Raw genomic sequence first — 19,347 nt, forward strand, 5'->3', positions numbered from 1 at the left:
TGCCCAAGAATATCTATACTAAGCTTGATTCGATATGTTCAAAGTTCTGGCAAGGGGAAAAGGATGGGCAATAGAAAGTTATCATTGATTTATTAGTCGAGTATTTGCAAACCCAAACATCTGGGTGTGCTTGGTTTTCGCCTAAACCATGTCCACAATGAAATATTTCTTATTAGACTAGGATGGAGATTTCTCAAGAGTCCCTACTTTTGAATGTGTTTCTGATTTGATAATTGATGGGGGTTGGAATGCCAATCTTTTGTCTACTATTTTACCATAGGATGTTGTAGTATCTCTGATTGTTAGGATTCCATTAATTAGCTACTACTGATCATGATGATTTACTCTTCTGTCCCTATAGCAAGAATGTTGTGTTATCAACTAAGGCTGCGTTTAAATTTGCGTAGCGGGTCTTTTGGGAATGAGAACTGAATATCTTGATATCGAATATATCTATTTTAATTTCATCTCTTTTTTATGTCATATATTTTCCCTTACTTGCTATTTTCTATGGACTTGTAAGAATTATTGTGTTGTAAATTGTTGTTAGCCTAATCCTATGCAATTATCAAAAGTATTAATCAATAGGTAGCTGACCTTAATCTGTCCAGTTAATCATTTTCTTCTTGAGGTTTCTAAACCTATTATATCTCTTATCTAGTAAGGATTTTCTTAGATATAATCGATAAGGGATTTTCTTATTGATTTGTGATGAGAGCTTTAATTGTGAATCTTGTCAAGCTGGATGAGCTGCTATCATTATTTCTCAAAATCAATTTATATCCATTTCTATGAATTATGGCTATGCAGGGAACGCTTAGGAAGCAGAGGCAAGAGGGATACTTCAAGAGCTATAATAGATAAGATTGTTGGGAGCAACAATTGTGGAAGTTTGGAATTGCACGATTGGATGCAAGATGACACTATGTCCAAATGTGGCCTTGGGAATTATTTCATGTATTTTTGGACATCAAATCTATATGCTAAAACAATTCTCTGAATGTAATATTTTGAACAGGATAGGGACTACATATGTTTAGCTCATAATTTGGCAAATAGAGCTAGGACTGAGAGCCTTAGAATCGTTGTAACTAAGAATGTGGACTCTCTTCTGAATTAATTTTATTTTCTTTCTCATAAAAAAAAAAAAAGAATGAATAAGATTAACATTCCACTTACCATTAGCAATAAACTCATCTGTCATAGAATACATAGGATTAACAGATTAGAATGGGGAATTCTAAGGTTCCTAAGAAAAGGAATCCAGGGATCATTCCATTCCATATAGAAATAGAAATAAGGAAGAATTTTAACATTACTATTCCAAATAGATGATCCCTTTTTGGATGGAGTGGAAGGGTGGATTAGACTTTGATGTGCGAAATATTTTCCTTTCAAAAGTCTAACCCAAAGAGACTTACCTAAGTAATCATTTTTCATGCAAGCTTGAGGAGAAGAGCTTTACTGTGATCGGTCATGAGTCTGAACCCCAAACCCCCATACGCCTTAGGTTTACAAAGCATATACCAACCCGCACTACACCACTTCTTCTTCTCGTTCTCTTCACCCCTCCAAAATTTTGCACTTAAAGAGTCGATATTAGAACAAACTTTGAATGGGAGTAAAAATCAGGACATCCAATACGTTGGTATTAAACTTAACACAGATTTGAAAAGGGTAGTCCTCCCAGCTTGAGAATGAAAAGGAATTTTCAGCCCCTAATTTTTTTTTTCAACTCTTAAGTAACAACCATGTCCATTCCTAAACTTTACTCCTAGAAAAGAACATAGGCAATCAAGATAGGAAGAGTGCACACCACACCAACTTTTAGTAAAATCGATTATTAGCCTAAAATGTCTTGAAAAAAAATTATAAAATTGCATGCAACCGACGCAAGAAATTCATACATACTGTAAAACCTAACAGGATGCAGAGAAAAAAGGAAAAAAACGCAAAACAATAATCACACAGTACGCACAAGGATTTATGTGGTTCGATAAGGTTGTCTACGTCTACGGTGAGATGAGATCTGTTTCATTATCAATGGAGAATAGGGTTACAATCGCTCGTCTTCACACCTCTCTCAGATTTTCGTTTTAGAGAAAGAACTCTCGCTACAGATTGATAGCGAAACCCTATACAGAAAATTTACTGAAATACCCATATGGTCCAGTCATCAAAAGTCAAGACACCAATCCTCAACAATCTCCACCTTGGCTTGAATTCTGTTCAGCCACCTTGAAGATAAGTTGTAGATGCCTCTCTCCCCTCCTGTACCTTCCCAACGAAAGATACAACACCACAACCCACATGTATCTGAGGTACAACTATCACTCTATCAACAATAAGTGATGTTGATCAAGTCCAAGCAGTGCTCGAACTTCTCTGTGGTAACTAACTTTGTAAGCATATCTGCAAGATTGCTATCTATAAGAATTTTTCTCAATTTCTGACACAAGCTCCCTGATCTTATGAAACCTCACATCAATATGCTTTGTCCTTGCATGAAACACCTGATTTTTTGCAAGATGTATGGCACTCTAACTGTCACAGTGTAGCACCGTACCTCCTTGCTCCAACCCCAACTCACGAACCAAACAAGTCGACAAAACTCCTTCCTTGCTTGCCTCAACCGCTGCCATATACTCTGCCTCTGCAGTGGACAATGCAACTGTAGACTAAAGCATCGCCCTCCACGAGATGGGTCCACCGGCTAATGTAAACACATAACCTGTAGTAGACCTTCTTCTATTAAGTCACCGGCATAATCAGAATCTGCATATCCCGCCAGCTCTGTGGAACTTCCCTTACCACTGAACATAATACCCAATCCTGTAGTCTTGCTCAGATATATGAAGATCCACTTAATTGCATTCCAATGCTCCTTCCCTAGATTACTCATTTATCGACTGACAATGCTGACTTCATGAGACAGATCCTGCCTGCTACATGCCATAGCATACATGAGGCTCCCAACTGCGCTGGCATAGGGAACCAGAGACATCTGCTCCACCTCCTCATGTGTTGTAGGGCATTGGTTTTCAGATAACTTAAAGTGGTTAGCTAATGGAGTACTAACTGATTTAGCCTTTTCCATGTTGAAACGCCCCAACACCTTTTCAACATATCTCTTCTGAGTTACCCAAAGTTTACCTGCACTTCTATCTCTAAGGATTTCCATACTAAGGATCTTTTTTGCAGCACTAAGATCCTTCATATCAAATTCAACACTCAACAAAAACTTTAGAGATATAACATCATGTTTATTCTTGGCAGCAATGAGCATGTCATCAACATAAAGCATCAAAAGAATAAGAGTTATCACCTGACACTTTATAATACACACAATAGTCATACTCACTTGTGTAGCCAATCTGCACCATGTAGGAGTCAAAACGCTTGTACCACTGTTTAGGAGATTGCTTAAGACCATAAAGCGACCTCTTAAGAAGACAAACATGATCTTCCTTTCCCTACACCTTGAAACCTTCAGGCTGCTCCATGGAAATCTATTCCTCCAAGTCCCCATGAAGACACGCTGTCTTTATATCAAGTTGTTCAAGCTCAAAATCAAACATAGCTACCAAAGCAAGTAGTACCCGAATAGAAGTGTGCTTCACCACTGGAGAGAATATTTTATTGTAATCCATCCCTCTTTCTGTGCATAGCCTTTGGCTACGAGTCTGGCCTTAAACCTTTTATGTTCTTTCTCCGACGTTACCTCTTTCTTACAAAAGACCCATTTACACCCAATGATTTTTCTTCCCTTGGGTTTTTCAACGATCTCCCAAGTCTTGTTTTTGTGTAGAGACTCAATTTCCTCCATCATAGTTGTCATCCATTTATCACTTTGCTCATTATTTATAGCATCCTGGTAGGAAGATGGGTCACTTGTACCTACAGTGACGGCATAAGCAACAATGTCCTCAAACTGGTATCTCACAGGTGCTTTGTGAGTACATTTCCCTTTACCCTTTGCCACGGTATAGGGATCATCTACTGTTTCCCGCTGTTCTGGTAAGCCACTGGAAGACTCTTTCTCTCCTGCTATTTCTGACTCACCCAACTCCACCTGCACAATAGATCTTTCTTATTTCCGTCATCTTCTTTTGACTTCACCATGTGAGATTCATCAAACACAACGTCCGTGCTGATCACAACTTTCTGTGAACTAAGGTCCCATAGCTTGACCCCCTTTACACCTTTCTTAAAACTAAGAAAGGTACACTGCTTAGACTTTGAGTCTAACTTGGAACATTTCCCACTCTACACATGAACATAGGCTGGACAACCAAATATTTTCAAAACAGAATAATCTACTAGTTTTCCTATCCATACCTCTTCAGGAATTTTGCAATCAAATTGCCTTTGATGGAGACCTGTTGATGAGAAAACATGCCATGTTCACTGCTTCTGCTAAAAAAACCTTGTTCAATCCTGCATTCAGCCTCATGCTTCGAGCTCTGTCTAAAAGTGTCATGTTCATCCTCTCAGCTACACCATTTTATTGTGGTGTATCTGACACCGTGAAGTGACATGTAATCCCTTCTTCCTTTCACAATTCTAAAAACATCTTGTACTTATACTCCCCTCCATTGTTTGTTCTCAAGTACTTAATTTTCTTTCCTGTGTTCCTTTGTACCTCAGCCTTCCGTCCTTTTAATTTAGTGAAAACATCACTTTTATGCTTCATGTAGTAGACCTAGACTTTCCTTGAGTAATCATCAACGAAGGTCACAAAATATTCTACCCCACCTGTACATCGCTATATACATAATTAAGCACATCCTTGCTCATGTGTTTTGTAGTTCTGAAACTAACCTTGCACTGTTTCTCGAACACACAATATTTGTAGAAGTTCAGTTTGCAAGTTTTCACCCCCTTCAACAGCTTCCTTTTGTGATGCTCCATCATACCTTTTTCACCCATATGCCCCAACTGCATATGCCACAGATGAGTGTCATCTGTATCAGACTCTGCATCTATAGTCACAGATGCTTCACCTGTCACTGTACTCCCTATGAGTCTGTATAGGCTTCCTGTTATCTGCCCTTTCATGACAACCATAGCTCCCTTAATAACTTTGAGAACTCCACTTGCTGTTGTATACCTACAGCCATTGGAGTCTAGTGCCCCCAAAGATACTAAGTTTTTCTTTAGTTCTGGAACATGTCTCACATTTGATAGAGTTCTTACTATCCCATCAAACATCTTAATTCTAATAGTACCTATCTTAATGGTTTTGCATACCGCATACCCCATTAGAATAGACCAACCACTGTATGATTTGTATGTATCAAACCAATCCCTGTGTGGACACATGTGATATGAACAACCAAAATCTAAAATCTAAGTATCATAAAGTTGATTCTTACCTGATGATATAGAGAGTAGATCTCCATCATCCCCATCCGAGCTATCAGCCATGCTGGCTTCTTCAGATGCCTTATCTACACATTTCTTCTTCAAGTCCACCTTCCTCTTCATACAGTCTCTCTTCAGCTGGCCTTCCTTATTGCAGTAGTAATAAGACAACTTTGTTTTCCCCCTTTTGATTTCGATCGACCTCTGTTCCTAGATCCCTTCTGATTTGATCTCCTTCTTTTTTGCTCCTTGACATTCCCAAAGAGGCCTTCTCCTTGAGATTTAGTACCGCTGGCCCTCTTCCTTGTTTCATTAAACATAAGCGCAACCATGACTTCATCCGTCTCAAGAGTCTCCTTCCCGTACAAAAGAGTCGTTACTAGGTGATCATACGATGCTGGGAGTGACGCTAATAACAATAGTGCTTTATCTTCATCTTTAACCAAAACCTCCAGATTTGCAAGTTTGCTTATGACCTGATTGAACGTGTTGAGATGTTCTAATAGATCTGTACTTTCCTCCATCTGTAGAGAATACAACTGCTTCTTCACGAACAGCTTTTCGTTAGGGACTTATTCATGTAGATAGTTTCAAGTTTCACCCATACCTCTAGTGCAGATTCGAAATCCACCACATATTGTAGGGCATCATCTGACAAATTGAGACGGATTGCGCTTACCGCCTTCTCCTCCATCTCTTTCCAGTCTTCATCACTCATGTCAAACTTGCCCTTGACTGACTGGAATTTTGGATGAAGGACAGGGACCTCCGACTAGACACTTAAACACACTGTGGAGCATCACTCCAGTGGTTGAATTCAGTGGAGAACCCCTGAGAATGTTCTCCTATATACTTGTCAGAAGATGGGTTGTAGACCTATGCAGCTGTACTGCCCAGAGCATGATGTACTGCATCAACCCCAGGTACTCTCTCTCCTATCCATAAATGTGGGGCCCACACCTGTTCAGATGTGCGTCAGACCCTGGATGAGGTGTTGGTGCAAAGCCCAAGCCCTGGGCCAAGCACCTGTGCAAGCATAAGGCTTATACAACAATGCTGTATTCTCTGGGCGATTGGCCCAAAGGCCCAGAGAATCGCCCAGAGTGGCTAAAATGAGTATTTTGGACTCCAGACATGTGGGGACCACCCATACAGACCATGAACACTCTCTAGGGGTAGATGGAAATTTTAGGAACCATTACCCACCCTTGGAACCATATGGACCCCACCTGTGCAGCCAGAATGGCCTAGAATTTAGTTAAAAATGCATTCTGGGAGAGGAGAGCGTGAGGCTAAACAGACCTCAGTGGGGCCAAATCTATAAATAGGAGGGGGGCAACCCTCATTTCGTTTTACTGCTCCAACTGAAAGAGAGAAGGAAGAGGAAGAAGAAGAGAAGGAAAAGAAGAAGGAAGGGAAGAAGGACCTGAGCTGCCATTCTGCACACTGACTCAGTTGCACATCATCCCTAGGTAATCATCTTTACCTCTATGTGCTGCTGCCCTCTATGTTTGTATCATGATCTCTGCTCTGTTGATGGTGTATTTGGCTAGCAAAGCTCAGAACACTTTGGGGTTGCCTTGGGATGCATCTGATTTGACATGCAAAGCCATTGCATGTAAGATCTGATCATAATATATATGTTTTTACTGCTATTTTACTGTTGAGACTAAAACCAGTCTCTGTGCTTGACTGCACAGCCTAGTTGCACCCAGAATAGGCAATCTGGGCATGGATCCTTGCATGCAAGATGATCCTTGTTTAGTTTAGTGTAGTATCAGTGTCCTACCATGATATTATACATAAAAGAAGCCTTGCATGCAGCCCAAACCGAATCCTTGAGGTTGAGTTCAGCCTGGACAGCTATTCTCTGTGCTGTCAGAACAGCTCCTGGCTTCCAAATGGGTAAACTAAACCCAAAACCATTGGATTATACTCCAAATATGGTCTATGACCATCCCACATGTATCCATGATCGATTCCATGGCAACCAATGCTGCAAAATACAAGAAAATCAGCTCAAACTCGTCTCAAACAGGCTCTGGGCGATGCATTGGGCGATTGGCCCAATCACCCAGTGAAATGCCCAGAGATATATTTTGGACTGATTTGATGTCCTATCTTTTTGGGACTTCACCAGTGACCTAAGGGTTGTGTGATGAGGTGGTAAATGACCAAAGTATCCCTCTCCACTAATGTGTGCTGACCTCCATACCTTGGGTACCCAAGTGGGCCCCACAGGGCCAGGTAGCCATGCCCAGGAATGGATTCAACTGAATTGCTGACCTGGGCACTTGGTTGTATGACTGTCTGGATCATGTACTGACTGACTATACTATTGGGTACCAAGTCAGATTGAATTCCACATCTCTGGATGATTCACCCAGGAGATAGACTCGAAAGCCCAGTGCAAGACCCAGAGAATTCCAAGTAGCATTAGTATAAACACAGAGTCAGACCAGTGAGCCTAGACCAACACTAGGATATTAATACAGCTTTGAATATTAATTGACACACATTTATGATCCGATAAATTAGGATTTGATCCCGTGCTCGAGGTGCACAGCCAGACACCGGTCGGAATAGAACCAATAGCTGAACCAGTAGGACCAGAACAAGGTGAGTGAAATTACACCGTGTATGTAAATGCGACAGGCTAATATGTCAACACAATCTATATCAATACTAATATATTGTTCACATAATTCAATTACTGAGAATTCTACTAAATAAGGAATATTTGACTGGTGAATACTGTGATTGAACATTGAATGCTGTATGTGAATTGCTAGACTAGATGCCGTAGCCGGCTTGGAAATGAGGCATGTGGTAGCCTGTAGAATGGGATACGGTGACACCACCCGACTCATATGATGCCATATAAATGCATTGGGCTAGAGTATCATCACCCATGCTACGCACCCTTGCCAACAGGGTTTAAGGTGTTGGATGCCTGTGAGAGTGACCATATAAAAGAGAAAAAGAAAAGAAAAGAAAGAAATGTTATTGCACCGAAAAGGTGATTATGGCTATAAGCCAGAGAAAAGAAATGTGATATGTGAAACAAAGGATGGATGTCTCACAGGTTAATCCCAGAGGGCTGGTCGGGCTGACCTTAGTGACTGATGCGGTAGCTAATCGGTCCTCTCTGACAACTCAATGGGTGTATCGCGGGAAGGGATAAAAAGCTCGCACCAGGGATACATGTATTGGGGATTATAGTAGCACTAACCTGCCTTAGGTTTGATGTTAGGTGGCTAATAAATAAAATGAACTGCGCCTCATGTAGAACTCATATGATTGTGATTGCATGTGCATGCATGGTGATATTTCATTCACGGGCTCGGTGGAGCTCACACTCTGTTATATATGTTTCTGTTAGATAGGTGGATATTACTGTGGCGGGGAGGCTTATCTCCCGGAGGCAAGCTATGGTGGTTATGACAATATTGGTATGGACTCGGACGGAGGTTATACCGTTGGTACGAGTGTTTTTAGTGATAGCTAAGGATGACCCGTGAAGGGTGCTGCTGACTCTATTTTGATCATGGGACTCCTTATGTTTTTGTTGGAGTTTCCCTTTTTATTTTACAGCTTTGTTTTTGGGGCTTAGGTTATCTTGCCCTGTTTATATTCTTTTGGATAGAGCTGTATCTGGTAGAGTTAGGAGCTGCTGTTACTTTGGGAGTGAGAGAGAGAATGAACAAACTGTATGTTGTATATATTTTCTTTTCTTGTTTTACTTCTCTTTTGAAAATTTTAATCTAAAAATAGCTCTCCGCAACACTCTGAGTTTTTCATTATGTACTATGGTGGATGTGTATGTCTATGAATGGATTAACTGCTTCTAGATCCTTAGGATTTGGCGGATTGCTACAGTGCAATTCGGGTCACCTACCTAATCCTCCCAAGTGGTGGTTTGGGGTGTGACAACGCTCTTTCTCTGATTTCTTTGACTTCCAGAACAGAGTTTTTGCCAAACCATGCTATATCAGAAGACCCTTCATCCTTTGTCGCCAGAGAGTGAAGTTGTTCTTCCCATTAAACTTCTCAAAGTAATACTTGACACTCGATCCCTTCCCTGACATCGTGATACCAAACCCCAGAAAACGAAAAACCTGGAAGCTCTGATACAAATTTGTACAACCTAATACGATGCAGAGAAGAATGAAAAAAAGCGTAAAACATCAATCACACACTACACACAAGGATTTACGTGGTTCGGCAAGGTTGCATACGTCCACAATGAGATGAGATCTGTTTCACTATCAATGGAGAATAGGGTTACAGTCGCTCGTCCTCACACCACTCTCAAATTTTTGTTTTAGACTCACTATAGATTTATAGCAAAACCCTATACAAGAAATTTACCAAAATACCCATATAGTATCAGAGCTTCTAAGGGGAGAAGTAAGTGGTATTCTATCTTCTTATCTTTTTGGAGTTACCACCTAGATCAAGGTTTTTGGATCCATAAATGTCTCCCTCTTTTAGGAGAGAAAATTGACTCTAATGGATAAGGCATAAATCATTCCAGATCTCTAGATAAGTTAAAAATTACAAACTAAAAAGGTGTTAGGCACCCAACCACACTTGGCCAATGGTCGGTCTCTTTTTCTGTATACCAACTCCTAGGCTTACTAGTCCTACTAACTATCCCAATATACTAACATGCATAGTAGAATTACTTGAAAGTAAACTAATTTAAGCTTATACCACCAAAAAAAAAAAAATTCTAAGCTAGGTTGTTAGGTTTTTTTTTTTTGGTGAATAGGTTGCTAGGTTTAAAAGCTACAAAATATGTATGCAGGCAATATGTACAGTAAAAATATAACAATAATATAAAGAGATATATCGTGGGGCATATAGCTAAACCAAAGCGTAAGGTCGCCCAGATACCTTCGCACCCATACTAGGGACCAGGTCAAACATAGTTCTGCATTACATAAACTATATGTGGGAAATAAAGGTTTTGGAAAACTCTTTTAGAAAAAGTCGTCAGTGTAATAGTATAACTTGGGGTATTTTGGGAAAAGTTGGCATCGTAAGTGAGACCGGGGTTTTAAAATACACATGCAAATATATATTATACTAATATAGTTTAGACCCTAAATTTTTCTACCCTCAACCAAAACCTCGCAAACAAAGGACTGGTTGTACCCACTAAAGAATGTATGTAGGAAACACCTTTCCACATAACTAATTTACAAGTCTCATATTTTTGAAATATTTCCAACCCAATTTCCAACATAATTTGCCTCTGATGTTTGTGCCATCAGATAGTAAGCACAGAACCTTTCTGGTGGTATCTGAATCATCAAATTTCGATGACCGGATTGGGAAAAATCCCTCCCAGAAGTTGTCCGTGAAAAACATAGAAAAAGCATCCAAAAACCAAGATTCTAACTAAACTCAGAATTCACCTTCGAAACGAGTTATGCGCGGGTGACAAAACATGCTTTTCATCAGCGAGTTGCTCTATGAGCCAGTGAATTGGGTTATGCATCGGTGTATAGAGCATTTCATTGGAAAAATCTCACTTTTTGTGCTGACGAAAAATATATGCCCCTTTTGTGCCCTGTTGCCTATAAATAAAAAGCTAGGGAGGAGAAAAAGAAAAGAAAAGAAAAGAAGAAAGGAGGAGAGGAAAGGAGAAGAAGAAAGAGAGAAATAAAAGAAATGAGGCTCTGGGAAATGTTCCCATGAAATCCCCAAATTACCCTCGAAAGCCAAAATTCTACCTGCAGCTAGGCTAGGCCCTTTAGGGTCAAACAGGTGAATTTCCTAACCCTTTCCAATTTATTTACTTCAAATGCTTTAGTATAGATTTCCTTTTCAGTAGTTTTCCAAAACCCCTATTTATGCTATTAATTTGCTGAAATTGCCATAAATAGGAATTTCCTCAAATTTCCCTATTTATACCATTATGCCTATTTAGGATTTTTAAAATAATGATTTGCTTATTTACATTAAAAGGCTACACAAATGATTTAAAAAATATTTAGAATAATTGTCTTGCATATGCCAATATATTGCCAAAATTGAAATACCTACACTTATTATTGATGTCATTCCCAAAAGGAACCTTTTGCAAGGGAATTACATTAGACTCATGGTCACAGTCAATAGATTCCTCCAATCACCAAATTAAGTAATATTACTCCCGACCTGTCCGAAACTATACCCAAATTTTGGCAATTTTCGTTCTATTGACATAAAAGACTTACAAGAAATCGTTTGCTAATAGTCCATGATCAAGATATTTCTAACATTTTTCAAGTTTCCAATGAGGTATGTACTACATACATTTCCAGTACGTCCACATATAATTGTTTTCAAAATGTTCCTGAACTATGCTCAGCTTGATCCTAGTGAGGGTATGCAGGCAGCCTTATTAATGCGCATGTTTAGTTCTCCCACACCCTTTCCTTTTTCCCTTTCTTTATATATATGATTCCCTAATATATCCTATCACCCTATAATGCATGCTAAGTACATGTAATAAAAGTTAATGGTCAATATAGATAGAGACTGGTCTTTGGTCAGGCAACGCTGGATGTGCAAGCACTTTTTGTGTAAACTCTTCCCAGCATGTAATTTTGAACTTACTAGAAATTTGAATGGACCTCTACCTTATCCATTGTGAGTCAATTCTTTCTCCCAAAAGGAGAGACCTATTTGGGTCCTAGACCCTAATCTAGGTGGAATATTCTCTCTCCCCTGAAAGGAGAGATATACATGGGTCCTAGAACCTGATTTAGGTGGCGACTGCTTACAGAATATTATCCCTCTCCATAAAACACCCTCTTTTAATGCCTTCCATCAATATTGTCTTCATCATTCCCCTCTTCTTTGAGAGAACTCGTCCTCGAGTTGGTAATTAGAGTATTTGGATCGCCGTAGTAGGGGTAGATGTTGAAAATATTGAAGACAAGGTTAATGCTCATGTTTTCGGGCAATTCAATACGATAAGCATTTGGTCCAATCTTCTTGAGAATACGACATGGACCAATCTTCTTGTGCTTGAGTTTGTTGTAGGTGTCACATGGAAATCTTTCCTTTCGTAAATATATCATGACAAGGTCACCCTCTTCAAAATCCACATGTCGTCAGTGGGCATCAACAGCTTCTTTATAATGTTCATTGGCTTTTTGGGGTTGGACTCGAACTTGTTCTTGGATTTCCCAAATGTGACTCGCAAGCTCTTACGCTTCAATGCTACTCTTGCTTGGATTTGGAATTGGAACACAATCCAAGATGTGGTTTGGATTTCGCCCATACACAATCTCAAATGGGCACTTTTGAGTGGACCGACATTTAGAGCTATTGCAGGTGAACTCTGCTTGCGGTAAAATAAGATCCCATTGACGAGCATGATCACCTGCAAGACAACGAAGCAAGTCAGCAAGTGATCTATTCACAACCTCAGTTTGACCATCGGTTTGTACGTGGATGGTAGGAACTTGAGAATTGGAGTTTGGTACCCATAAGCTTCCACAAACTAAGTCAAAAATGATTCACAAATCAAGTGTCATGATCCGAAGTAATTGTTCTTGGAACCCCATGTAGTCTAACAATTTCTTTGAAAAATAAGCGAGCAACATTTGAGGCAGCGGTAGTACTTTTGCAAGGAATTAACTGTGTCATTTTTGAAAATCGGTCTACCACTGCAAAAATAGAATCATACCCTCTTTGTGTTCTTGGGAGTCCAATAACAAAGTCCATGCTTATGTCCTCCCAAGGGTAGTTCGGTATAGGTAAAGGTTGGTAAAGTCCATAATTTTGAACTTTTCCTTTAGCCTTTTGACAAACCATCCATTGTTTAACAAACCTTTCCACATCATGATTTAATTTGGGCAAAAAATATCGGTCTTTTACCAATGCTATGGTTTTGTCCCTTCCAAAATGTCCTCCTAAACCACCACTATGTAGTTCGGAGATGACTTGGAGTCTTAGGGACCCTTCTGGTAGGCAAAGTTGATTTCTTTTGAATAGATAACCATCTATAATAGAAAAATCATCATGTTTTCCATTTTGGCATGTTTCCCCCAAAATTTTCCAAATATTGGTCGATTTTATAATTTTTCGGTAAAATTTCAAACCCAATAATCCCATAAGACAATGTCTTGAGAAGACAAAGCTTACGACTAAGAACATCAGCCACTTTGTTCAATGAACCGGATTTGAAATGGGGGAGGGGAAGTGGTGGATGGATAGTGGTGGTTGGCATTTAATGCCTTCCACCAATATTGTCTTCATCAATACCCAAAGGTATATTACACAGATAAAACCTCGTACTAATGACCCATCTTAACTAGTGGCATATTGGTTTGAACGTTGTTCTCAATGATGAGGGATGCTCCATGTTTGTGCTGGGCCGTTTTGAGGCTTACATCCACAAAAGCACAATATATGAGTCCTTTGAAAATAGTTTGTGTGATTCTAATCAAAGGTGACCCTTTACAATTCACCCTCCCCACTTGCACATTTCATATAGTGTGGGTGCCAGGGATCGGGTGAGGATCGTATCACTATATTCCCTAGAGGGGTCCTATTTCCCTGACGTAAGGCCCTATGAAGTTCGACAAACTTCGTCCTCCTTGGTGAGAGGGGGAGAACCCAAATGCCGATTCTCTTCTATGAATCTTCTTTTTGTTGCTTTTTTTTCTTGGCTTTCAAATATAGCCTTCATGCTAGAACGAGCCGGACTCAACCAAAGGTTTCTACTCAAACCCTCCCCCCATTGATCTCAACTCTAGCCCACTCATGTCGGCTGAAAAGCCATGCCAGGCCAGGATGGGCTTGCCTGAGTTTCGGGTCGGATCGGATTCATCAGGAAAACTTGCATCCCTAGCAGGTACTGTAGGTACCCGACTATGATTGACGGGACAAAAACCGAACCTATAACTTATAGAGAAGGGGCGAATCACAGATGTTCTTTTACCCAAAATAATAATAGACAAAGGGCGGCATGGATTTTTATCAGCTCCATTTCTCCAATTTTCCAAATTGGATGCTCGACACGTGTCAAGATAGATCCAACGGTTCAAATTGTAAAGTGAATTTTCACTTTTCAAATTTGAATTTACATTTTCACTTTTGGGTTTTTTTTTAACTTCTCATTTTAACTTTTATCTCTCTCTCCTCTTTCACAATAGTTACTTCTATCTCTCTCTCTCCCACTCTCAAGGAAATGCGTCGGAGAACGGAAAGGTCGCCGCTATAAGCGCAAGGAGAAACCAGCAGTGCTCTCTCCGGCTACTCATATCTGCTTCAACCCAGATCTCGTGAAACGGCTATTTCACAAACGTCACTTCCTTCTTCTCTCTCTCTCTCTGTATTCCTCCCACTCCGAAGAGAACCGCAAGGGATTTTTGCCTGGACGTTGCCACCGGAGACGGCAAACACTGCCGGATGTTGCCATTTTGACCATCAACCGCGACCCATGACCGACTCCTCTCACGCGGTTCCCATCTGTACCGCAAGTCTCACATTCTCTCTACTCTCTCACTTGCCGTTGTCACCATCAACGGTTTTGGAGAAAAACAAGGTGAGTCAACATGAAGTTCCCTATTAGGAAAAGAGAACTGCCTCTCGTAAACCTCTGTTCTTCCACTAGTCTCTTTTTATCCATCTGGGTTCCCCCCCTCCCTCCCCCCCACTTGTCTCTTTTTATCCATTTGGAAGAGCCTCTCGTAAACCTCTGCTCTTCCACTTGTCTCTTCCTTCCCTCTCTCCGGCTACTCATATCTGCTTCAACCCAGATCTCGTGAAACGGCTATTTCACAAACATCACTTCCTTCTCTCTCTCTCTCTCTCTGTACTCCTCCCACTCCGAAGAGAACCGCAAGGGATTTTTGCAAGGACGTTGCCACCGGAGACGGCAAAAACTGCCGGATGTTGCCATTTTGACCATCCCCTTTTCTACTACTCTAATTTATTGATCTGAAACTGACGTTAAGGTTTACCTTTTGGTTAGTTATGAAGAGTCCTGGGCTTCATTGTTCTATGACTTTTTTGGGGAAAATATCACCCCCTCCCCTCTAAGTATCCGTAATATCAAACTCCTCCTCAGATTTTGAATAATGATAATGTCTTCCTTTACTTCTGAAAAGGTTCTATCAATTGTATCCTAATTGTTAAAAAATGTCATTAAGTGATGACGTGAGCATTTACAAATTTTCTAAAACCGCACAATACTCATAATGTATTTTTATTCCGATTTTTCCCTTTTCAACCCCAAAACCCCTTTTGCATCTTCTTCCCCCAAAAACCCCTCTGCTGTGTTGCTTCTTCTTCTCTTTTGCTAAGTCAGTGCTCGGAATAGTCCTCTTCTCTTCTGCTATTTTCCTTATCTAACTAAATGTAAGCAATCAATTGCCCCACCTTTTTATCTTCACTTCTTCTTCTCATTTTACTAAATGTAAGCAATCAATCGACTATGTTGCAGGTTCTTACTTTGAAGAACCTTAAATCCGGTGCCATCGTTTGAAGACACGAACTGAGGGTAAGTTTTTCCCATCTTTCCACTCCACTGAGTGTTATTTGTTTAGTTTCCTTCATAAATTGTTAAACCCAACCCCAACCGTTAAACCCTTAACGAAGAACTCCAGTTAAACAATTTTCTCCAATCCGTATCCAAATTAGTCACAGACCCTCATGACACCCGGATTGGAGAAAATTAATTCATTTTTCACTCGGGTTACAGCAAAAATCCCATAAAAGATTAGTGCTTGTAATGCTTTGGGCATCAAATTCCTGTCACCAACTCAGTAATAAGGTCAGCATTTGGGTCCTCATGGTATGGTAGATTCCTGGTAACACTAATAGAGTATCAGATGGTTATTCTCTGTTTCAATAAATAGGGTACAAATCATCCATTGTTACAATTAATCAGGAAGGTTTTTAGACAAAATCAGAGAAAATATAATAAAAATTTGAGTTTAGACAAAAAAATTTTAAGTGTCTATGATGTTTACCTCAAGATAGATGTCAATTGCTCAGTAAACCCCATCAAAGCAGTCTCTAGTAGAATCAGGTAAGCTCTCTGCAATTGTAAAAAACTTTGTGATCTTGAGGTTATGATCAGGAGAGATTTCTCTCATGTACTTATCAATTAATTTCCCCACTTTCTTCATCCTCTGCATACTCACAAAATCATCATAGACAAAAACCCTAACTAATCTTAAGACCAAATTAACATCATAAACACCTCCACCATGATCGGAGACCAGCAAATCATCTAGTGTTGCTTGATCAAGCATCCCACCAATTAATCCCTTAAGCTGAGTTATGTATTCTCTGCTCAGATCAAAACCATAAACCACTCTCAATACCCAAAACAGACCTCTGCAGGAAAAATTGGTTTTCCCCATTAAAACCACACCATAAATAGCAATATCTACAAGCCTACCATAATCAGATTTGGACCATATACCATTTTTAATCTGAAATGGTATATGTTGCCTTTTATTCTTCTTCTTATTCATTGGAACAATCATGTCTCCATTTGATCTAATTTTAGATCAAATATATCAAACTTGTAATGCAAGCATCACTTGTTTCTACCCACATCACTTATCAAACTGGGATTTCGATTTCAGGTTTCAGGTCAAAAAGAGAAATCCTACTCGAAGTATGACTATATCAAACAGGATTAGGTAGATGAAAATAAACAAGGGGATATCTGAGTTTTTGATCCAATTGACAAACTTTAACATTTGAAAATAAACATGAGCCCCAACAAACATCATTAATTTGTTCATTACTGAATGGTTCATTACATCAAACATTCACATTTTTTTGCCGATAAACATTGCTACAAATACACTAACAAAGAAAACCAAAATACAACTACAAACAAGCTTCATTGACCTAGCTATTTCATCCAATTTAGTTTTCCAACTGTGCACCTCCTGCTGTAACCCTTGGTTAACCTCTCGCAAGCCTCGTATCTCTCGTAATACTCGCACCTGCTCTTTCAACCCTTGTACATCATGGGTTATTGGTGCATTAATGGGATCACACCAAATGAAATAGTTGCAGCCATTATAAATTGGGCATGAGTAAAATAGTCTATTTGGATTATCATCTGCCTCTGAGAGCCTAATTGCCGCTTTCCGATTACATTTACACCTTAAGGATCGGTACTTGAGTACGACGATTTGCTAGAATTAACACTTTCAGCAGACATTTATTTGTCAAATATACACAACAAAGTAAGCCCTACACTATTTTATTGAAATCAAAGAGAGATGAGAGTAAGAGTAAAACCCTAACCTAAATAAAACGAATGGGAGAGAGATGAGAGTAAGAGAAGAAAGAGATTAGAGTGACAGAAGAGTGTAGTTGTTACACCCGTAACCAAGTCATAACTAACTTAAACCTTTGTGTAGGGACGGAACTCTATTATGTTGGTGGCCTCTGAAACATTTTCGTGAAGCCGACCTTTAAGATCTTCGACATGTCGAGTGGTGAGCCAGTCGATGAGAGGTTTCTCGATAGGGATCGAGGAAGGTTCATTGATGACTCCGCGTACATCAACCTTCCCCCGGGACATGCACATCATGTAGGATCATATGAACTGTGAATTGCGATTGCATATGCATGCATGATTGATGTTATTTGCTCACGAGCTCAGTGGGGTTGACACTCTGTTATACAATGTTTTTCTTAGATGATTTTGCAGATTGATGCCGCTATGGCATGGAGGGTTATCTCGAGGAGGAGAGTCCATGTTGTTACGATGATGTTGGTATGGACCTCGACGGAGGTCATACCGATCCTGCGTACTTTCTTAGTGGTCATTGATGAAGACCATTGAGGAGTGCTTCTGATGCTTTTTGTTTTGGGGACTCCTTTTTGTTTTTGCTATGAGTTCATCCCCGTTCTGACTGTGGACTGGTTGTAGTTTTTACTTTCTTTTCTTTTTGGGGTTGAGTATGCTCACCCTGTATATATTTATGTATGTAGTTCTGTTCTTGTCAGCTTTGCTTTTATATTTGTGGGTTGGTGGGAGATGTACAAACCTTTTTATGTATATATTATCATCATTTTTTCGTATCACTATGCTTCCTTTATTTATTGAAATTGTAGTTATCTACAGCACTTTGATCTTGCCCTTGGTAAAGTGAATGAATGTGGTTCCGTGAATGTAAGCACTGCTTCTAGATCCGTGGGATTTGGCGGATTGCCGTTATGTAATTCGGGTCACCTACCCAATCCTCCTAGGGGGTGGTTTGGGGTGTGACAGAGCTTGGTATCAGAGCGTGAGGCTCTTCTTACATTCATGGAGTGCAGATTAGGGTTAATGAATTATAAACAATAAAACATGCAACAAATAAAAGCTACAGGGGAGGTAGATGCAAATAAGTAAAGAAGTAAGATTTTCACTAAATCAACAATAATTACACAAGTTTGATTGTAGGAACTGCAATTCAACAAGTACATGAGCTAAAAAAAAAAATAAAAAAGAAAATAAAAGAAAATAAAACACTAACTTAAGTACATACCAAAGAAAGAAAAGTACATAAGCTAAGCATAGGAAAAAAAAAAAAGTAATCATAACCACGTAGCAAGAATGTTCGAAGCTGCACTGAAGCTACTCAGTCGGGGGTGGGCCGCTCGAAGGAGGTTGAGACTGGAGTGAATCAACCCTGTAGAATCTATCCCAGAAATCTAACCGCTGCTCGACAGACCCCACTCTCGTCTCCAAAGAAGTGAAACCCTAATCCACGCTAGTCGCCAAGCTAGAGAGCTGAGTGTCGAGACTCTGGAAATGTGTCATCACCTGTGCCCAATCAGAAGGCCTTGGAACCTGAGAACTAGTGGCACCGATCGTCTCATATGCAGGTAAGTCAGTAAACTGAGTGTCAAAACCCTCGAAATTGCCTGGACCTATACCCTGCGCCTCTACATGTATGCCCTGGGTGTCCCCCTGAATGTCTCCCTGCTCCAACCCCTGCACCTCCTCATCGTGCACAT

The sequence above is a fragment of the Telopea speciosissima genome, chromosome 6, assembly GCF_018873765.1.
Source record: "Telopea speciosissima isolate NSW1024214 ecotype Mountain lineage chromosome 6, Tspe_v1, whole genome shotgun sequence".
Lineage (NCBI taxonomy): Eukaryota > Viridiplantae > Streptophyta > Magnoliopsida > Proteales > Proteaceae > Telopea > Telopea speciosissima.